This window comes from Taudactylus pleione, unplaced genomic scaffold, assembly GCF_031769625.1.
Source record: "Taudactylus pleione unplaced genomic scaffold, aTauple2 ptg000145l, whole genome shotgun sequence".
Lineage (NCBI taxonomy): Eukaryota > Metazoa > Chordata > Amphibia > Anura > Myobatrachidae > Taudactylus > Taudactylus pleione.
The window spans coordinates 5,725,050-5,749,639 of record NW_028284547.1 but is presented as its reverse complement, the minus strand read 5'-3'; the positions used below and the strand labels follow the sequence as shown (position 1 = coordinate 5,749,639).

Genomic DNA, 24,590 nt, shown 5'->3' with positions numbered 1-24,590 from the left:
AGTGACTCCTACAATTTTTGGGGGGCTGCCTAACTAAGCATTTTATTTTATTTGTACATTGCTGCTTACCTAATAAGGTTTAGATTTATTAACAAGCATTACCTTATGCAAATGTTCCGTCAGTAGATGACTGAGAGATGTCTTATTATTAGGTTTTAATAATAAATGTGTAAATTTGAATTTAACCAAGCTGTATACACATATACTGTATATATATATATATATATATATATATAAATATATATATATATAATTGATAAACTATTGAATACCCACTAGTGCTGCTTTTCACTTTATATATAGTTTATTTTTTTTAAAGTAGCTTAACACCCTCCTCTAACAGCTGCTAATTGATAAGCCCCACTCTCACTCTTCTGGTTAGACTTTATAGCACTGTATGGTGTTTATTGCTGTATGTGATAAAAAGCTCCTGACCTATTATGACTTGTATGGTTTTCCAACAATTAAAGACCAAAAACATCATTTGAAAAACAATTTTTAAACCGCAGATACAATCTTCTGCATGACCAACTGGATACCATTTTAATGCGTGTTCCTACCACCTTTAAATGTCTGTCTATTTGTGGAACTTTTGAACCTGCTGTTATATCAGCTTATTCTAATTGTTTCTTGATATTTTGCTGATACTTGAGACTGGAATTTTTTTTAGACACATCTGTTGTTACATTTTAAATTTATTTATCAGTCCTTGTACATGACCTGTCAGCTTTGCAATATTTAGTGTAAAGTTTTTCTTATTGTTATTTATATATTTATTTTGTGTTATATGTTTTCTATGATGTTCTCCATATATTTATTTATAGTTAAATTATTAAATAATTGTCTATTGTGACTTCACTCTTGGTGCTAATTTGTACTTTTGGTCAATCACACTCAGGGCCTGATTCAGACCTGGTCGCAAGCGCTGAGCGCTCGCAACTGGGTCGATGGTGGCTCGGAGTGCATACTCACAACGGAGCCAGCTCTGTCGTGCGCATGCGTGAGACTCGGTTAGCGATGGGCAATCCGTCACTCTGGGTCTCGCACCAAAGGGAGTGTGCTGTCGATGCTGAGTGACAGCACGCCCCCTTTGATGGGTGGGCCGGGGGCGTGGCTGTCCTGAAGGAGGCATTCCCATGAGAATGCCTACCATTTGGGGTGGCCCCACTGACATCACAAGTGATGTCAGTGGGAGAGCTTTCGGCTCTGTTTGAGCCGAAAGCTCTCTGGGGCTTGCAACCATGAGACCCTACCACAAGGGTATCATCGCAAGCCCAATGATCGCGATGGTCTTGACCATCGTGACCATCATCCTGGCCGCTCGCATTAGCTGTGGGTGGCAACCCACAGCAATGCGAGCGGCCAGTAGGCTGCTCCATAAACTAAAAAAAGACGTCCTGATTCAAAGTGAGCGCTCTGTCAGAGAATCCGGCTCTGAATCAGGGCCTCAGTCACAGTCTGTTGATACTATGTTTCTGTCAATTATCTTTTCTAACTTGAACTGTCCTTGAAATATTATGGACTTCTGACAATACAATATCATAATAATACACCAATGTAAGACCCAACATATCCTTTATGGGCATTAGACATTAACAAGCAATAAATAAAATTAGATCATTATAGCTCAAAATTTCCACCTCTTACTCATATTCTAAATGAAAACTACATGCTGAGGCTGCATTTGAAATATAAATCATAAGAACTTTCCATTTCGAAAGAAATCACTATTTATAAATGTCTAAGAAACTCATATTGAGGGGCCTATTTTTCATGTAATATTTTAATCATATTCAATGAAAACATCCATTTTAAGGGGGTTCTAAAAAATATTTAGGATCTTATGAATGTATGATGGAGGGAACACAGCATAAATCTCCATATCTGCCAAAGGGCTTAATTCAGAGATGGGTGGTAATGTGATCGCAGCTGCAATTTCATATACAACACAGCATTACCAATATGCTTGGGTGCTGAGATCACCCAAGCATATAGATGCCCGCTGCTGCATTCTTACCTGTGTGCAATGACATATGTCTGTGTAAACATTGGTAACATAAATGCACATTACCGGCCATCTTACCCTTGCAGCAGGTCTAACCTGCCACACCCTTGGGACTCTTCTGGCATGCAGAGCTGTGTACATATTTGCAGTGTCTAATACCCCTTCTACACTGGAGCTAGGTTATTGCAGGGTTAACCAGGGCAGCTTTTTGGTGTAATAGGGGAGAGGGTTGAATCGCCGGGTCGAGTGACACGGCAATCCAACCCAGGTAACTAGCAGGGTTTAACAAAGGCGTAATTTGTGAAACCCTGCTATGTGAATGGTGCACTCCAGGTCACGATGACTTGGAGCACGCCACATGCTGGCCGATTGGTCTGGCTTCAGTGGCACTTGGAGATGATGTCATCACCAAGCATCCACTTCAACGCCGGAAAAGCCAGGTCTATGCAGATCCAACTCTGGTGTGAATGGCACCAACTCGGGAATGTCCTGGGTCGGCGCCTGCTAAATTCGGGACTGATCAGGATAGGAACTACTGAGAGCTGTTCTAACAGTTGCTGGTAAAGTTGCTGGTTGGAGAGCTGGACAGATGAAGAAGTAACTAAGAGACAAAGGAAAGAATCCCCAGAGTAAGTTAATTAATTATTAATTTTATAAGTTTATATTAATAAATACACACATTTGTAGTTATTATTTTAGAGATATTGTCTTGTTATTATTACTTGAAAAAATTACCTTAACAATGGTTAAATAGTTGGTATAACAATACAATTATTTCTAATAATTTTAGCTACTCTAAGATTTTATTCTATATTATGCAGTATCTATTAAATATTATAGTGTTTACAAAACTTTTCTAATATGTCCATATACTGCACCCTTTATTATAAGATTCCAAATTATCTTTTGGGTTAAAGTGTACTTAGACATTCAGGAAGCATTATGAAAATGAATGTAAGTTCATAATACATGTTAAAATATTATAGGGTACTTACAGTCTGTCATACAAATGATATGAGCTTGATATGTAGCGGGTTCAAAAAATATTTGTTTCATGATCTTATAAATAAACTGCTGAGAAATTACAAAAATTTAAACCAAACTTCAACATAGCAGCACAGCCGCCAATTTCCTGGCGATTTCCCCACTGCACATGCACAGATTGCGGGGAATATGGCCGCAGGAGCCAATTTCCAGAAGTTTAGTGCAGGGCCCCTACATCCATGCTGAATTTTGCAGAGGTAAGTATGAGTTAATAAGCATGAAACTTTTATAGATATGCCCCTGGCGCATGCATAGTATAGATTACTGTTTGCATCAGATTAGTAAATATAAAGGGGTATATAGTTAGCAGCTCCTTTGTAGTATTTTACATATTACTTATTATCTTGTTCCATTTATATACAGTCCTTATAGCCTCAGACTGAATCACTCACATCTAAGCTGCAAAACGTGGGCATATTTATTTCATGCTACAAAATATTTAAGAATCTTCCTTTACTATTACTTTCTTTACCTTTTGTAAACTACCCAATTCTTAGCACCAATCATGCCCATGTCTGTTACATACACATATATATGTATAAATATACAATGTACTTGAAATCACTGGCGGCACTCGGAGGCTAAAAATCAGAACCCTCAAAAGAGGGACTTTATTCAGTCAGTCTGTCGACGTTTCGGGGTCTTCCACCCCTTCCTCAGGACAACAAGATCTTGTTGTCCTGAGGAAAGGGTGGAAGACCCCGAAACGTCGACAGACTGACTGAATAAAGTCCCTCTTTTGGGGGTTCTGATTATTAGCCTCCGAGTGCTGCCTGTGATTTCAAGTACATTGTGTATTGGGGGTGCTGTCCTCCTGGAGGGCACCGGAGCAAGGTGGGACTATTGGTCCATTAACATGGAGTGAGCGAGTGCCGGAGTACCGTTTCTCTCTATGTATATATATATATATATATATATATATATACATATATATATAAATATATATATATATATATATATATATTCTTTATTAACCTGATATCTCCAGATACAATACATCCTGATTCATCTGCAAACATCACACTGAGCAGATTGACTGTGAGATGGTCACATTATCCCCATTCCCATGGTGTGTGCAGAGATAATGGTGGCATCCTGGTGCATCAGCTGACAGTAGGTGTGACAGGATCAGTAGCATGTGTTACCCATCTATGGTCAGTGCAGGGTGTGAGTAATGTATAACCTGCACATTCTGATGTCACAATATGAGGATTATGCAATTATCATAGTAGTAACATTAATAGATTGTGTGTACTATGTAAGTATTGGTATCTGCTACATGATGGTAAAGGTCTCTGTGCTGCACATATGACTAGAAATGAGGATATAACATTCTGACAAAACACATACTAAATAGTGGTTAATGACTGGGTCATGCTTGTTTGTGTATATAAATATATATCATGTTCTGTATATAAAATAACTCTATAACTGTAACAGTTGATTTACTCCATTAACCTTAAAGCTTTAATATGAAAACTTTTTACTTGCAGGACAAATAAGGAGCAGAATTCCTATTAAGAATATCAGAAGATATAGTGGAAAGTGACATTGTTTCCAGATCAAGCCAATTAAAGAGTTTTTTTATCTTAATCCTCTGGAGGATTGTTGAAATATATTCTCATTTTCTGGATAGAAGAAACATTTATCAACTGTTTTATTTCTCATCTAAGATTTGATGAGTTTCACAGCAGAGAAACCACATCTGTGCTATGAGTATGACAAAAGCTTTACATATAATTCAGAGCTTCTCATACATCAGAGTAGTCACACAGGAGAGAAACCATTTACATGCTCTGAATGCAGCAAATGTTTTTCCTTTAAGTCATCTCTTGTTATAGATTTGAGGAGTCACATAGATGAAAAACCATATCTGTGCTCAGACCGTGACAATAGCTTTATATGTAAATCACATCTAAGCTTACATCAGAGGAGTCACACAGGAGTAAAACCATTTAAATGTTCTGAATGTAGCAAATATTTTTCCCAAAAGTCAAATCTTGTTCGTCATCAATGGTGTCACACAGGAGAAAAACCATTTAAATGTTCTGAATGTATCAAATGTTTTTCTAAAAAGTCACAGCTTGTAAAACATCAAACGATTCAGACAAGATACAATATATTTAAATGTTCTTAATTCAGCAAGTGTTTTACTGAGAGGCAAGAATTTGTTAGACATCAGAGGAATTATTCAGGAAAGATTGCATTAAAATGTACTTAATGCAACAAATGTTTTCCCATATGTCATATCTTGTTACACATTAGAGGATTCACACAGGAGTGAAACCATTTACATTTTCTAAAAGTAGCAAATGTTTTACTGATAATCATGACCTTATTAGACACTTGAGGATTCACACAGGAGAAAACCTATATATGGGGAATTTAATTAGCCATGATAAGCCACTATTCCATGAAAAATGGGTTATCATGCAAATTTGTACTTTGTGTGCAAAACCTATCAGTTGTAGTTTTCATGGGTGTGAATACTCCATAGCGTATAGTCACAAAGAGTTTTTGCCACCTCATAAGCAGGTGATAAGTTGTTCAAGACCTGTTTTATGGCTAAAAATGCTTGAACTTGAGGCCTGATTCATACCCGGTCACAAGACTGCATTCATATTCAGACAGCCGATGTTTGCAATCTGTGCACATGTATAAGATGCAGTCCACATGCCCAAACAAGTCTCTGCTATCGGGAAGCGATTGCATCCAGTACATAGATGCTCCTAAAGCATGAGTAACAGGACTTGCCATTTGTGGCTTGTGACAGGGGGAGGTCGATGGTAACGGGGGTGTGGTGGTGCGAACTCAGGCATGTCTTTGCATTTAAATGCCATTTCAGGGGAGTACATAATTAAGACGTATGGTCAACCACAAGTTCTGTGTATGGGTCCGATGTCAGCCGATGTTACTGATTTTTTAAGACACTTCCTGGAGAAGACATATGTTACTAAGGGAAAGTTGGCGTTTTGTGTTCTGTTGGTGGGCGCTTAATTTCATACTGAAATCACATGACAAAAAATAGTGGGTGTGCTAATGTCTTGCTGGTGATTGTGGGATTTGCATACTTTGACTGTGGATGGCTGCATGCGAATGCAGCCTTGCAACCAGACCTGACTCATGCCCTTGATTCAGAAACATTAAGACACCCTCTTAATGACTAATTAGGAAAAAAAATATCTTAATTTGACCGATAACTACAGATGAGAAAGTACAAAGTGCAGGAAAATGGGTTCATTGATGTGAGACAGTAATATATATGAATGGTTACATTTGAATGGGACTGGTGTTTTAAAGATTGCAGGCGGGTGTTAGAGGCATATTTCTAAAGTTTATTTAAAGTGTCTTTAAGTGACAGAAATATATATTATTTATAGACATTTTTATGCACTCACAATTTAAAAATAAACATTTATTTAAGTAAAATAAATCTTGCTGTCAAATATATAACTGTTTTAGAAACATGCATATAACAGTCAATTGACTTTTTTTAAGAACACCATATATTTTTATTAGGTCCACTAATACAGTTTCATATAGTTATCCTATATCAGATTGCCTGTTTTTGGGTAGAGGCAGATTTTTCTACTTTTACCTAGACTTTCTGTGGCAAAATACATGAAAAATGATCACACAAATGCCGCATTGCGTCTTTTCCAATAGCATTGTGCAATAAATGGAGGCAAGCATAGCAATCATAAGCAGTACCTGTGTTGGAGACGGGGTGTCCGGCAGAGATCGAGAGATCAAAACCGGCTTCATCCCCTCCCTAGGCAGAGGAAGACTGTCCCGCAGTCGGGACCCGGTAAGTGCCACAACAAACATGGTGCTGGTCCCAGACACCGATCAGCCACCTCAGCCAGGGACTCCTGCCACACTGTCCTGCAGCCGCACACTCCCGCCCGTAGGCAACCTGGGCCCTATTATCTTCATCTGCAAACCCTGCTATTGTGGACATTTTAGGGTCAGTAATGGGATGCCGTTACCAGACCTCATCACAGAGGACAACTGAACTTATCCATACCAGTCTATTTGCACTGACTGGACTTAAGTGCATCCCCTGTACCAGTCTACATACAGACACATGACTTTTAGGGTTTGTCACTACACATAGAAAACCCAGTCACGTTGTCCCTGTGTCTATTCATATTTCTTCATTTTATACTGTTAATATTGTATCACATTTTGTACCTGCCTTTTTTCTTTCCACTTGTTTTTCAATATGTACTATGACCTATAGTGTGAGATTTTCCTTAATGGTAATTTATTAAAATTTCAACATACTTGATCTATTACTATTTTTACAGTTATTTCCTACCCAATACCACCATACAATACCAACACATTGTAGGGGGTGAGTGCTGTTAATTTTATTAATAAGCAGTAAAAAGCTGCGAAGGGTTCTGACAACTTAACATTTTAAGATATCATGGCTAATAGAATTTCCCCCTTAATTAATCTGAATGTAAAAAGTGTTTTACCCTCAAGCCAGAACTTGTTAGTAATCACAAGAGTCACACAGGAGAAAACTCTTATTAATGCTCTGAATGCAGCAAGAGTTTTACTAAAACAATAACACTTATCAATCACATGAGGAGTTAGTCTGAGATCCTGAATGTAGCATGTGCTTCTTAAGTAAGTTTACTTATACCATGACAAAATGCATTTAAGGGGCCAAATTTATTTTCTGAATGTGTCAAATGTTTTCTAAAAATCAGTCATGATAAAGACAAGAGAGATCTAACAAGTGGACATGGGGTCATTTCCACCCTGGGACCAATTCTCTGTTAGGAAACACACCTCAATTTTCCTGAATGGTCCCAGTTGCCTCAACCACTCCATACCTTGTGTAAATGTGTGTGAACTCACAGCGGGACACCTGCAAACACACATCCTGCACATGTACAGGTCTCTCATAATTTGACTAGTATCCAAACCATTGGGTTTGTGTACTACTGGTAATCAGATCCATAGTACATAGTGATCTAACTCAGACAGACTTGTCCTGCATTTATACTGAAGAATTGTGTTTAAATAATATCTGTAATAATCATTTATGTGACTAGCACCTGTTCCCATAAAACTTGTTGAATAAAGAGTGATCTGGAAACATGTGATTCTGTTTTTCATTTTAGAATTAAATAATTTCATTACCATTAAATAATTTAGTACATTCTACATTTTAGAAGATTGAACCAGGAGAGATACTTTTGTGATCATGTAATGGTGACTTTTCCTTGTCTCCTGTCTTCCATAGGAAAAAAAAAAGAATTAAACAATTTTTCTTCCCCAAACAGCTTGGTTATTTTCTGTTTTTTATTCCATATCTGATGTTTCAGTGACAGATGAGAGTATTACTGCCGCCCCCGTGTGGACAGAAAAGGTGATAAGGTATACACATCAATGGATTAACATATTAAGATACTACTTATATGAATGAGTCTTTTATTTCCATTCACAATATGTAGCACCTAGTAATGTAATATTCCTCCAGCTAATTTTACCCCCCATGGTCCATCACCATGTAGGGAAAGGGAATCTCTCATAAATATATGCCCAATATATATATATATATATATATATATATATATATATATATATATGTATATATAATAAGCAAGAAAGTTTGTTTGTGTGTGTCTGTCTGTTCTTTATGCATGACCAGAGTTTTGTACCTAACTCCACCAAATTTGGCATGGTGGTGAATTTTAACCAGGATTAGTCCATCAGGAACAAGGGGTTTGGTTTAAGTAAGTTTGCTTAGGAAGTCTTCCAGTGCCTAAAACTGCGCTGATCTGAAGGAACAGGCTGATATGTAACAATAAGTGGCAGGCAGAGATCCAATGGAAGAACAGTGAATAGACCTGTCACTCTGCAGCTGCACTGAATGTTACTAAGTTCATCCAAACACATTTTCATATATCATGGTCTCCAGTGTTGGTATGCAGAGATTACTGGTTGGCAATGATTTCTGCTCTGCACTGATTTCTGCTCTGAGATGATTTCTGAAACCGCCGTGATTAGAGAAACTATACTGATTTCTTCTTATAAGTCACTCTGCTCATGATATACCCCATTCCAGACAGTAATAGAATATGCCTGCCTGCACTGTTATTTACTCCTAAGTGACAATGTAAAAAATAAAGGCTGCAGATGAACTTCAAGGTCCATTTTTCAAAACCAGGCACCCCTGGGTATTCCAGCTAGTTATGTATATTTCTTATCACAGCATCCACTGCCCAGAGCTCTGCATATTGCCACCGCTGCACATATACAGCATTCTCTCTCAATTCTTTCCACACATGAAACAATGTACTGTATATGGGATTTTCAAATATTTTTTTTATTATAAAAAACCTTCTCATCCAGAACATTGGACTAACCACCCTGGGTTGAGTACATACAACCAGTGTTGCCTCTTCTTGATGGATTTATCATCATTAACCATAGGAAGGAAAGATTGCTGGATAATATGCATAATAGCATGGTGTGCAGTGCATGTAACCTAGAGTTTTGTCCAGACTTTCATGCTTTGGTTTTGGTAAAACCACACTGAAGAATGTTGTTTTTTTCTATTTTAGTTTTCTTCAAAATTGATAAAAAACTGCTATAATTATGTAATATGGATCTGTTTATAGGCAATGCAAAATCCAAGATTTGATTTTTAAATCTGAGTACTGAACTTGTAGTAGACCCCACTTGTAAGTGATCGAGCTGAGACTTGATTTGAATTAGATCCACAAAATTTGGGTGAGTTTATTTTTCAGGAAAACTAAACACCACTATTATAAACAGGGCTTGAATTGTTCCTACTCAGGTGATGAAGCTTATCTTCCCTACTGCACCCTACCCATTTTAGCAACTTTTTGATGATGCCTTGCAACTCACCTAACTGTTGCCTAGGGCAAATTTAAAAAAAAAATCACCACTTGAAGACTGTTTAAAATTCTAGTTATCTAATTATATTGGCACTAAAACTCACATTGGAAACACAAATAAGGGAAGCACATGAGCAAGGTAAAACCCCCATATGACTGGAAAGAACACTGGGCCTGATTCAGAGCCGCTCATAAGCGGGCGCTCGTTCGCTCCAAGCAATGTTCGCACATCTGCGCATGCATATGGGTCATAATGCGCATGCACCAACCAGTCATTGCGGTTGGAAATCGTGCACTCGTAAAACAGTGAGGGCCTGCGAATTTGAGTGTCAGAATGAGGCGTTTGTGGGTGGTAACAGGGGAAGGTGCTTGAAAACGGGGAGTGGAGATCCGAATGCAGGCATGCCAAACGGTCAAAATGGGCGTTTAATGGGTGTGCATAATTAACAAAGCAGCATCATCAACCACGTCACTTGGTTGTCTTTTAGCCTGAACTGCTCGCAGTGATTGCGGTAGGAAAATCCTACCACAAGAATTGCGAACAGTTCAGATGCCTTTCGATGTACTCGATTAATCTAATAAATAGCGGAGATGACGTATGATGTGAGCGGCCAAGGGGCGTCTTTACAAAATAGCGAGCGCATGTTTTGGATGCACGCTCAGACATAGAGGCATCAACAGACCGCAAAGAGCGAGCGCTCAATTTAAATATCCGGCCCCTTTTTCTGAACGAGCGTCCGCAAATAGCGTCCGGCTCTGAATCAGGCCCACTATGTGCACAAATATACACACACTTTTTTGAACAGTAACATTTAAAGTGAATGACTGGAGTACATAGGCCCTCTAAAACCTTTAGTGACTATGATAGTGTGAAATATATTTTAGATGCTTTTTTTTAACACTCCTACCAACAGCTGAGTTTTTTATGGGGTTCCTTCAAACAAGTTTTGGGCACTTAGCTGCCCCATTTTTTTTGTGCAACCCTTATTACATCCCCTGTGATTGTGTCTTTGTGCTGCCTTTTCTGCAGTGGGGAACCCCTGAAGAAATTGAACCACCTTAAGCATATGGTTCACTATTCATATAGAAGATCACATGGTCAGGAAGATGCTGTTTGTGTAGGAATATAACAATGTCATCATCATACAGCAAAGATTAAACCAGATAATACATACTAATAGAATTTTTGGGACAAGGCAACATACTAATTTCCCTGATCAAACTATTTTGTACTATTAAATAGAATTTACTTATATGGAATGCCATGTGTATAAGTAATATAGTCACGGGTGCTGGTGTACATGAACAATTAAATGAGATAATGTTCACACTCTAAATATTCAAAGAAATATACATTCCTTAGTGGAAGATCAATAATCCATCTTTAGTGAAATTACATCAATTTGTTGAGAAATATGTTAAGAAAAGAACAATGACAGAAAAAGAAGCAAAATTTATCTTTAATGAAAATGTCATCACTCCAGTTATTTATTTACTACCTAAAGTCCACACAAGTCTCACCCACGCACCTAGTATACCAGTTATATCTGGGGTGGATTCTATCTCAGATAACCTTTTAGATCCAATTACTTTTATCTTCAGCCTCTGGTTCTGCACAATAAATCACACCTCAAAGACACAGAATATTTTCTTAGCACTGCATTTAATATTTTGATGTCACCATTTAATTGCAATTATATGCTTCAATTTTGCAATTAATAACAGAAGCAGTTTAAAAAATCTTTGTTAAAATGTTTCACTTAGAGCCTGATTGAGCAGTGGATGGTAATACAATCACGACTGTGTTCTTTCATGGATTGCAGTTGCTATAATATGCTAATGCCTCCCAGAGCACAGCCAAGTATAGGGACGCCCACTGCTGCCTTCTCATATCTATACAATGATGTGCAACAATGTAAACATTGGTAAGACCAGCAGGCAGTCATGCTTCATCTGTGGCAGGTCTGACCAGCCACTGACTCAGGAGCTCTCCTGACATGCAGAGAGCTTTCATACTGCTAAAGAGGATGCAATACTTTATATGTATATGACCATAAAATGGTGACAAAATAGTCAGTCACACAATTTCCTAACCATCTATTTCTGGGGTAGATTCTATCTCAGATAACCTTTAAGAATTCATTGACTTTCATCATCAGCCTCTGGTTATACACAATAACTCACTCTTTAAAGATACAAAAGATTTTCTTAGGACTGCATTCAAAAGCTATTCAAAAGACAGAATAAACGATAATGATATTAAATGTAAGAAATATTTATTTATGTCTCCATTTTCATTTAATAATGTGCTTCAATTTGTGCAATTAATAACAGAAATAGTAAAAAAAACTATGTTCAAATGATTTTCATTAGGCTAAAACCGATCACTGCCTAAACTACCAATAAAGAAAAGTTTTACTGAATTAAGGCATAATATAAGATTCCATAATAAATGTAGCATGAATCCTTGTATAGGTCATTGATTAGTCCATCTTGTTTGACAGGCCATGTAATAAGGATCTTTCAGGTCTAATCTAATCCGATATGGCAACAGATGTCTCAGTCACAGAGAATGGCTGTATATAGGAGTGTCACCCAGAGAGGTAATAATTGTACTCACAGCAAGTGGTAAATGGTCTGCACTTTAACTCTACATTTTAGGCTCTCCCTGACTGTAAAATGTACCATGTGTAAGGCAGCATTGTCTCTCTAACTCCACTGCTGGGTACATGCAGTCAGCAAAGTCCACAATGATTACAAATGCACAGACTGCACTATAGCTCACCCACCTGAAAAGCCTCACACCACAATTTGAGCTATGTGTGCAGCATCTTTATTTATCCTATAATGCCACTGAGTCTGTTCATTTAGTAGGCTGTTGTGTTACTTTAAGTAGATAGCTGCAAGAAGCGGCAGCAGTGATGACAGTGGCAGTGATAGCTTCTCAAGTGAAGCATGTACTATCTCTAATGCTATTTTTCCCCATTTACCAGGATTTATTCAGAAGGGTTTGTCCTTAGCTTCCTAAGGACAGAGGTAGAGCTAGACTGCCCTTTTGGGTGGTGATTTTATAATTAAATTTGACAACAACGTTTCCTGTCCTGGCACCCCCCCATTCTGGTCTCAACACATTACCTTTACAGTGTTTTTTATGGATGGTCACATGGATTATTCCAATGAATATATGTTTATTTATTCACTGTGTGACTTGTACAATGCAAAGTGGACTAAATGCATTGAAACAATTAAGTCACAATCTACAGTGGGGACTATTGATGAGAGCAGAGGTGTTAGGCACTGGCAAAATGTAGGAAACCAATCCCTTGGCATCTTCCCTCAAGACACATGTAAGCAGTTCCTCCTCCATAATGCCTGGGACACACAGCACCAGACCATGATCAAAGTTGGCACATGAAGGCACCATTAGCCATGTCCCAGCTAAGGCCATGTGCACTGCTTAGATTTGCAGCCACTTACCTGGATGAGGCAGAGCTGTTTGAGTTCATGCTAACTGGGTGTGCAGAGAGAAGGTCTAGAGTGGACATGGAGAGAGCTACAGAATAGGATCACACCTGCTACTACTACATTCCCAACTCTGCCAATGTAGCTGCAGCTAAGTCACTCTGTCAACTGAACTTTCAGCCCTCCCTCCCCCTGCACTCTGTGCCCATCTTGTGCAGGGGCTGTGTGCCCTTAGTCCAGCCTTATCTTCTTATTGGCCAGAATAGCTCTAGCCAGGGGTGCCTGCCATCAGGGGCACCATTGCTGCCTGGTGATGTTACCTGCAGCCCTATGTGGGCACACCAATTCCCTGCTGCCCACCCTGATTTCCTTGTTAGCCAGACGCTGAACTGTGCATGTCGGCTTACAGCATGAGCTGAGTCTCCCTCCATGTTACATTAGGCCATGGATGTGTTTCTTCCAGGACTGCTGCTACATGGTATTAAGGTGGGGAAAATTTGTCAACATCCAGGGATTGTAATACACAGAGACAATTCTCCCACAGCAGCTTTTTTGTGATAAACATTGCTGGGCATCAACATTGGTGGTGAGATTAAGGCCCTCATTTAGAGGCAGTCAGAGGATGCAAGCGGTCGCTCAGAAACTGGGCGGCCGCTTGCATCCTGACCGGCCGCCTCTGTTTCGGTCGTTAGGCTGTGGGTTTACACCCACAGCACTAAAGACCGCTAGGGTGATGGTCGCGATGGTCATAGACCATTGCAACCATCGGGGCTTACGAAAAGACCCTAGGGTAGGGTCTCACTTGCCGTAAGCCCCGGAGAGCTTCTGGCTCTGTCAGAGCCAGAAGCTCTCCACGGACATCACTAGTGACATGACTAGTGATGTCAGTGGGGCCTCCCCCAAACGGCAGGTGTTCCCATGGGAACGCCTCCATTTGGGCTGCCACCCCCCCGGCCCTCCTTCCAAATGGGGCGAGCTGTCAATCAACATCGACAGCTCGCCCCCTTTGGAAAGAGACCCGCTATGGCCGGCGCTGTCGGTCGTAGCGGGTCTCATGCATGCGCACGAAGGAGCCGGCTCCCTCGTGCACATGCGCACTGGACAAACATCGAGGTGGCCATGTGGTTGTAGACTGTATGGCCGCCTCTGAATGAAGCCCTAAGCCCTTGGAGAGTGAGCACTTGAACTATTTGGCACTTTTGCCAAAATTTAATACTAATTTAAACATCTCACTATCTAAGTGTCAATTATATGCCGGAAACTTGAGACCAATCAGTGGCATTTACTGTCTATAGAGATTGTTTCTACTTATTTTATTGTTTTATCTATTAGTGATTTTTTCATGTTATAATAAACAAAATGTGTTCGGAATTTTACTAATAATATATACATCTCCTTATTATCATGTATTGGATAATGGTTGTTTATCTTTCCATTTTACTATAAAGAGGGGAACTAGGCAAGGTTGCCCTTTATTCCCATTGTTTTTTGCCTTAGCATTGGAACCTATTGCAGTCACTTTACTCAAACTTCCCTTGTATTCTGGGATATGTATCAGGCTATTGGAGCTGAAAGTTTCACTATTTTCTAATGTTATGATGTTATTTATATCCAATTGACATACATCTATCCCTGAAATAATGGATACCATTACTGTAGTTTGTTTTTTTTCTGGATATAGTATTAATATCCAAAAATATGAGATCTTCCCTTTATCTTCATATTGCCAATCATTTATTTCATCCCCTGTATTATCACAATTTCACATTACACATCAATCTATTAAATATTTAGGCATTCACATTCCAGCATCTATTCACCATCTTTATAATTTTTATTTGGTTATCAAGAAGATTCTAAGCCAATTAAATAATTAGCAACATTTACCATTTTCATTGATTGGTAGAAATGCAGTAATTATAAGTGTAGTTTTTCCCAAACTTTATTACTGAATTCAAATGCTCTTTGCAGCCATGTCTAATGCAGATATTTCAACATGCTTGAAACCTTTATTAAATGTATCTGGTGATCTAAATAACCAAAGATATCCTGGCCTTCCCTAATACAACCAAAAATCTCAAGTGGTTTGGATCTAACTAACATCCAGGCATTTTCATAGGTGGCTTTTTTACGTTCTGTCACTGATTGGTTATTGAATTACTGTATGAACACTTTACTATCCTTGCATTAGATGAGGGTCTTTTTAGACCAGTTGACTCAGCAGCTCTATTTCACCTTCACAGGGCATCCATTCCCTCACATCTACAAAACCACCTTTTATTCAGAGACACTTAGGGGTAAATTTATCAACATTCGATTTTGTCCCGATTTGAATTTCCGGGTGATAATATAACTTTTTTGCAAATCGGGAAATTACTATCATTAAAGTCGGGTTATTTTTTATATTTTTCAGCTTGAAATATGGTGGTTAATGCCACAAATTCGGCCGTTTTGAACAATAGAAATTATATCACCATCGGCTCATTTCGGAAGTACTTTTAATTTATTCCATATAATTCGGGAATTTACCATTATTCATTTTGATAAAGTCGCCCATTTTACACTCAAATCGTAGAATCAATAGAAGTTTTCAATGCAATACCTCCTAAGCTGCAAATTGTCATTCAACATACACAAATCAGTGTGATTTGTGAATGTTTTAAATGGAGCATGTGTTGTAAGGGTTTATTAAAAAAAATTAAGTGAGGCCCATCCAAAAAGGCCAACCAGCCCCGGGCTTCCAGGCCTGTCCTGATACCTAAAATTATGGGGAAAGAATGTAGGTTTCCACCAGTGGCATAACTAGAGCATTTGGAGCCCAGGGCAAATGTAAAAATGGAGCCCTCCCTCCCTATGTGCGCGCGCCAAAGGTGCGCACATCCAAAAATGGGTGTGGTCACTTAAAAATGGGGTGTGTCACATGACACACCCCTTTATCATCACTCTGAACATTCCTTTCCATATGCACCTTAACCCCAGTGGTGTCCCTTATACAGTACCCCCAGTATGCAATGTCCCCAGTTGTGGTCCCCCTTATGCAGCCCCCAATTAGTTCCCCTTATACAGTACCCCCAGTATGCAATGCCCCCAGTAGTGATCCGCCTTATACAGCCCCTCATTAGTTCCACTTATTCAGTACTCCAGTAGTGGTCTCCCTTATGCCGTGCCCCCCTATGAAGTGCCCCCAGTAGTGGTCCCCCTTACACAGTGCTCCTTTATATAGTGCCCCCAGCAGTAGTCTCCCCCTTATGCAGTGCCCCCAGTAGTGGTCCCCCTTATGCAGGCCCCCAGCAGTGATCCCCCCTATCCTGTGCCCCTTACACAGTGCCCCCTGTAGTTTTCCTCCCTATTTAGTGCCCCTAGTGGTCCCCCCAATGCAGTGCCCCTAGTAGTAAGCCCCTTATATAGTGCCCCCAGCAGTAGTCCGCCCATGCAGTTCCTCCAGTAGTGGTTCCCTTTATGCAGGCCCTCAGTAGTGATCCCCCCTATCCAGTGCCCTTATACAGTGCCCCCTGTAGTTATACTCCCTATTTAGTGCCCCCAGTAGTGGTACCCTAGTAGTAAGCCCCTTATAAAGTGCCCCCAGTAGTAATTTCCCCCCAGTAGTTCCCCCACCTCCCAATTAATTGCCCCCAATAGTAGTCCCCCCAGTTGTAGTCCCCAGTAGTGGACCCCCCAGTAGAGGTCCCCAAGTAATGGTGTCCCCAGTAGTGGTCCCCCCAGTAATGGTGCCAACAGTAGTGCTCCCCCCTGTAATGGTGTCCCCAGTAGTGCTCCCCCCCTGTAATGATGCCCCCAGTAGTGGTCCCCCCTGTAATGGTGCTGCCAGTAGTGCCCCCCTGTAATGGTGCCCCCAGTAGTGGTCCCCCTCTGTAATGGTGCCCCCCTGATGTTCAGACACACAACACAAGTAAAAAAAACCAATACACTTACCTGAATCCATGCTCCGGCTCCAGTCACTGCTCCAGGCACTGCACGTCAGTCCTCCCGGGCTGGTGCGGGACGTCATGACATCTGTACCATTACCCACTGCAGGAGCCAGAAGGGGTCAACTTTTGCACTGGGAGCTCAGCAGTCAATGAGAGTCTGTCTGACTCTCATTGCCTGCTGGTTAACGCACACATTGCCGCCATGTGGTGGTGATGTGTGTGCAGCAGCAGCAGCCAATGAGAGTCTGTCTGTCTGACTCTCATTAGCTGCTGGTTAACACACACATCGCTGCCACACTGGCGGCGATGTGTGTGTTACTGCACAGCCCGATACCACCTGCCTGCCACCCTCCTCCTGGCGCTATTGGGTAAGCTCTCATGGGGAGGGAAGTTCTCAGCTGTGCAGCAAAGAACTGGCACTGGGTGCAGGGAAGCCTAGCACAAGTCCTTTGTAAATGTGAAGCACTGACCACACACACTGCGGTCAGCGCTACACTGCCTAACTAGGGCAGGTTGGCACCATGGCCAATGGCCCCATGCCGCCGGTCCTATGTTGCCCAGGGCACACGCCCTGCTCAACCCCCCCTAGTTATGCCACTGGTTTCCACCATAAATTAGGTACCAGCACCAGGATGCAGAGCCAGTCCTGGTTTTAATCATAGGGGGAAAACAATTGCATGGATGTCCCCCTATAATTAAAACCAGCACCAGGCCCTTTCTAGCAGGCCCCCAGCTGCAGCATTAGTCCTGACTGCTAGTCAGCCCAGGCTAGGAATCGCTGGGGAGTTGGGGAACCCCCAATAAAAGGGGCCCCTCTCCAGGGAACCCCAGGCCTAGGCTGATAGCCTGGGCTTTCCCCACTACCCTATGGCAGTGGGTGGCAGGTTGATAGTGTATGTAGTGGGTAAAAAATGTAACAACATTGTCTTTACAGTGGAACTACAGGTCCCAGCAAGCCTCCCCCGCTTGCTGGTACTTGGAGATATGGAGCATTAAGTGCCCGTTGGTACCTGTATTTCACCTGTAAAGAAATGTGTAAAAAAACACACAACACACACCGTGAAAGTACAGTTTTATTACTTACAAACACACACACATAATCCCCTACATTATCATGAGTGGTCCTCTTGTCCAAAGTAGGCATCCAAGGTATTCTTAAAACAAAAAAATGACATTACCTGATCCATGCAATACACAACAACCAGAATGGTTGATATGTCCCAAACGAGATGCTCAGACATGGCTCTAGCATTTGTAGAGTCGTATTTAAGCATTCAATGGCTGAGAGAGGTGAGCCCCTGCCTCTCTGAGCCGATGAACAACTCCTCCATTAAAGTCAATGGTGGGAACCGCAGAATGAACTTTAATAACCTGCGGCTCTCCATTGACTTCAATGGAGGAGCCGTTCATAGGCTGAGAGAGGCGGTAATGTAGGTAAGTATGTGTATTTTGTAGATGTATGTAATAAAACTGTACTTTCACAGTGTGTGTTTTGTGTTTTTTTACACATGTCTTTTCAAATGAACTACAGGTACCAGTTGGCCCTTAATGCCTGCATATTGCTACTTGTGGTTCTTCAAGTAAAGGCTTGCTGGGACCTGTAGTTCCACTGTAAAGACAATGTTTTAAATCTATTTTTACACACCACATACACTATCAACCCACCACCCACTGTCCTAGGGTGGCAGGGATAGCCCAGAGCTATTAGCCTAGGCCAGGGGTGTCCTGGAGATGGGAACCTTTTTATTGGGGGGTCCCCAACTCCCCAGAGATCCCTGGCCTGTGCTGCATAGTGGTCAGGACTGATGCTGTGGCTGGGGGGCCCTGTGAAAGGCTCCCCTGGCTGTGGCATCAGCCCCCTCTAGAAAGGGTCTGGTGCTGGTTTTATTTATAGGGGGACGCCTACACAATGTTTTACCCCTATAATTTAAACCAGGACCTGCCCTGCAGCCTGGTGCTGGTACCTAATTTATGGTGGAACCCTACATGTTTTGTTCCACATCATTTTAGCTACCAGGACAGGCTGGCAAGTCCAGGGCTTGTTAGCCTTTTAAGGGGGGACCTCATGTCAATTTTTTTACAAAAATGAACCCCCCCAAAAAAACACAACAAACAGTCTGCACATATTTCACTGATATGTGCAGCCTGCTTGTTCAGGAGAGAAATTTGGCCATTCAAATTGGGTCTTTAAAATGGATAGGATTGACCAAATACACTAGCAATCAAAATTATCCTGTCAAAACCAGGAGCTTGGTAAATTCCCAATTTTTTAAGTGAAAAAAAGGCAGTTTTTGATTGATCCTATCCGAGTTGACAAATCGGGACCAAATCGAATCTTAGTAAATATATCCCTTAATCAGCTTGTGTTATGATTCATAGGAAATTTGGAGATGATCATACTAAATCCATATATATTTCCATTTATTGCATCCCTTTTCTTTTGCCATCCTTACATAATGTTTGGTTTTCATAGTGGAAATGTAAGTGGATTAAAACCATTTCAGATGTTTTTGACCCAAGAGGTCATTTGTTTTCACTTCAAAAACTATGTGAGAAATGTAATATCCCTAATATCTTTATGTATTTTCAACTATGAAGAAAATGTCCTCAATTTAGTATTCAGAACCCTTCTCCTGATGGCACACTTTGTTCTTTGTTAAGTTTGTTTACTTCTAATTTGTTTCATATTAGGTATCGCTATCCTAACCTTATAGTTCAATACCTTTCACATCTTTGGAAATCTCTTTCTTCAGCTTGGTCTATGGAATTGCTTGAGTTGACAGATTTTCTGGCAATTATACATCCCATATATAAGATTTTGAAAGCATTAATTTCTTCAGCGCTTCAAGAAATTAGATTTGAAAACTATACATAGAGCGTATATTATACCATTGCAACTTCATTATATGATTCCTGAAATATCTGGCTTGTGTCCAAAATGTAATATTCTACAAGCAGTTTATGTTCATGGCATGTGGTCATATTTGAAAGTCTGTTGTTATTGGGATAAAGCTTTGAAATTCATTAACTATTTGTTTCATATTCACCTGTCCTTACACCCAGTTCCATTTTTGTTTGCCAATATTAAAATATGGAGATCAGAGGCTGATATTAATCATCTTATCCCGATACTCACACTTATTGTTATGGTGGTAAAAAAAATCTTCATAAATAGGTTAAGAAAACTACACCCCTATTAAGTGAATTATGATCTGCACTATTACAGCTTATTTATCTAGACCATAGAGATATGTTTTCAGATAAAGAGCGTGGGTTGAAACATTTTTCCAAAAATTGGGAACAATATATTTATACGCCTCCATCATCTACTCAATCTCAAATTATTCACACCTTCAAATTGAACACATGGTATCTAAAGTGTTGAATCTCTTAACACCTGAGTTTTTAAAATGTTCTGATTTTTATTCACACTGACAAAAATCCCAGGTTGATTTTCGTTCAAGTGCAAAAACCCAGGATTTTGAAGTCAGTGTAAAAGGGGTATATGTAATCATTTTTGACAGGTGCCTTCAACAACAATTGTCAAGAATAAGAATAAAGGAATTGGGAAACAAATACACTCTTTGAGTAATAACACATTAATTGTGGGCACACAAGTGTATTGTACACATGTCAGGATATTGGATCTATAGCTGTTTGGACATTTTTTGGGAATGGATTATGGCAATTTCCTTGGCTCATAAGAATAGAAGTAACGGGGATATTGGTGACTTGAAATCTAATGAGGTGCTTCAAATGTCAGATGGATTTGAGAGATCTGTCTAAAATCAGCTGCAGCCCACATTGTTGGATGAATGACCATGCCCCCTTAGTAATCCATCTGAGGTAATGTATTACCAATTAGTGACTCTGAACTACAATTGCTGTTATAATATAGAACAGAAGTAGTTCATATTTTCTACATATTCACAGTGGCAAAATCTTAAACAACTAGTGTGAGAGCCATGACTGTTTAATACACTTTTATATCTATGATATTGTACCCCAATTGGTACAACTATTATACGGAACAGAGACACTCACACTGTCAAGTGAGCTTGTACATTTGGATATTAAATCTACTATAAAGTTATATTTTACCTCTTAATTGTCATACTGCCAAATTCTACAAGGAGCTAATTTTCTAATAAATAATTTTTTATTAGATTCATTATCTGAACTACATAATATCATCCAATTGGATAATACTACTCTGTTTATTTTTTATATATTTTTTATTTTTTATATTTCTATCTCATTAGTCACTATGTCCCTAAATATTTAACACATTTATAAACCTGTTGTGATACATTTGTTTATATTATATTGCTCTGATGACTATAAATAAAATGATACTTTGATACTTTGATGCTCTTATTTTTCTGATATACAAATGCATCATAAATATATTATCAGCACAGATAACCCTTGTTAATTGTTTCTAGTGATGCTTAATGGGGGGATCTTTGTACACAGCACCCTGTGATTTTTTTGAAGCTATTTTCACAGTAGTAGAGTTTAAACATATCTATATTGCACACTAATATTCATCACCTAGATCCTTTTCTGTTTTTTTTATTATTATAGACATATTTGAGAGAGTGGAAATTTAGAGCCTGATTCAGTGATGTACACAGAACCCATGGTTTGACTATGTTTGCAAAGAATTATGTCCACACAGGTGCAAGAATAATTCTTTGCATGTGCAGAACAGGTCCTGTGTCCTTGCTCACAGTCTCCCTTTAGCCACAGCATAAATGACATGCTGTAGCAATTGTTGTGAGTGGGGGTGGTGACAAGAACCATTCTCCAAAATGGAGGCATGTTGACTAGCTTTGGAGGTGTGCATAGTCCAGGTTTTGCATTGTTTGACACAGGCATTTTGGACTCAGCTGTCCAGTTCCATCAGCCAGGCTAAGTACTGTAGGACTCAGATTATTTAGACTAGCCAAAGCAGCAACCATAGCAACCAAAGGTCATAATGTTCATGACAGTGATTCAATGTGGGCCATTTATAAATATGTGTAATCTTCATTTTATGAATATAGAATTAAAGTAATTTTTTTAAACCAGTCAATAGTAGCATCCTTTTATGTCATGACAGTGAAATATACAATTCAGAAACAAATAATCATTTGAGGCAATTTTTGGAGGTTTCACTATACACATTGTTTATTACATTACACTGGTGTCGAGAATAAAACAAAGATTTTTATCCTTTTCAGGCTTTGAAAAGATTAATTTTAGATTGATTTATTTAAAGCACTTGTCACATTCACAATATAAAAATGTCCAAACTTGTAAACATATAGAAGTGATACAAGTTAAGTTACTTAAGAAACACATTATGCATTCAGGGCCTTAGAGTGTCTCCTCATGTGATTAATAAGTGTAATCTTTCTAGTAAAACATTTGCTACATTCAGAGCATACATATGGCTTCTCTCCTGTGTGAATCCTCTGATGTCTATCAAGATGTGACTTTTTGATAAAACACTTGCTACATTCAGAGCATTTAAATGGTTTCTCTCCTGTATGAATCATCTGATGACATACAAGTTGTGGAATTCGGGTAAAGCACTTGCTACATTCAGAGCATTTATATGGTTTCTCTCCTGTGTGAATTCTCTGATGAATAACAAGTTGTTGCTTGTTTTTAAAACACTTGCTACATTCAGAGCATGGAAATGGCTTCTCTCCTGTGTGAATTCTCTGATGATAACCAAGGCGGTTCTTGTTGGTAAAACACTTGCTACATTCAGAGCATGTAAATTGCTTTTCTCCTTTGTGACTCCTTTGATGTGTAATAAGTTTTTTCTTCTCATCAAAACAATTGTGAAATTCAGAAAATTTAAATGGCTCCTGTCCTGTATGATACATCAGATGTCTAACAAGCTGTTGTTTCTCAATAAAACACATGCTGCATTCAGAACATTTAAAAGGCTTCTCTCCTGTGTGACTTCTCTGATGTATAAGAAGATATGATTTACAGGAAAAACATTTGCTGCATTCAGAACATGTAAATGGTTTCTCTCCTGTGTGACTTCTCTGATGTGCAACAAGATGTGACTTACGAGAAAAACATTTGCTGCATTCAGAACATGTAAATGGTTTCTCTCCTGTATGACTCCTCTGATGTGTAACAAGAGATGACTTACGAGAAAAACATTTGCTGCATTCAGAACATGTAAATGGTTTCTCCCCTGTGTGACTCCTCTCATGTGTGAAAAGCTGTGAATTATGTGTAAAACTTTTGTTACACTCAGAGCACAGATGTGTTTTTTCTCCTGTGATACTCATTATGTTTTAGATAAGAAACAAACCAGTTGTGGATGTTTCTCCTATACAAAAAATCAAAAAAGTTTTAGTGAATCCTTTAGAAGTTTAACAAGAAATACCATATTTAGTTGGCTTTATCATAGAACAATGTCCATATCCACAATGTCTTCTAATATTCTTAGAACATTGCTCTTTATTTGTCCTGTAAGAAAAAAAAGTTTATATTTAAAACTGAAATAGGTTACAGGGGTAATACTAATTTCAAAGTAATAATTTTATCTTGTGCTAGCTGGGACACATGGGTTAAACGATGAATCTTGAAGTCAATCTGCAGCTATCATTTTTTTACATTGTCCCCACTTATAACCCAATTCCATTAATCCTTAAAAGGACCCAACTGTTTGCTAACATCGTTTTAGCCCTAACAAACACTTTTCTATCACAGGTATCATTCACACCTGGATAACAATGCAATTAAGTATTAAATGACAGATCAAGCAGCCTTATTCCATGACTGCCTGGAATGGGGGATATAAGGAGTAGAATGACTGAGAACAGAAATCAGTATACAGTAGCTTCCCAAATCACTGTGGTTTCAGAAATCACTGCAGAACATAAAACAGTGTATAACATAATCATTGCCAATCAGAAATCTCTGCAAACCAACATTGAAGACCATGGAATTAGAACATGTGCTTGGAGGAAATAAGTAACTGTCAGTGAAGGTGCAGTATGATAGTTGATCCTCTGACTCACTGCTCTTCTGTTGGAGCTCTGCCTGCACCCCAATGGTATATATTAGCCTGTGCCTTCAGATCATTGCAGTTTTGGCAGTGGAAAAAATCCTCAGCAAAATTGTGTACTGCAAAATGTCAAATCAAAAGCTCTACAGCCAACTTGATGGGAATCATGCTGACTCCAATGGCTCTGACAAACTTACAACCTAATTCTGGTGAAACTATACCACCATACACATTTTTTAAAATAAAAT

At 39.4% G+C, this 24,590-nt stretch overlaps 1 pseudogene; it reads right to left on the bottom strand.

The window, feature by feature from the left end:
* The window catches only part of LOC148522656 (uncharacterized), a 200,635-nt pseudogene extending 177,015 nt beyond the window's left edge, over positions 1 to 23,620 (bottom strand).
* Between the last annotated feature and the right edge of the window lie 970 nt (positions 23,621 to 24,590).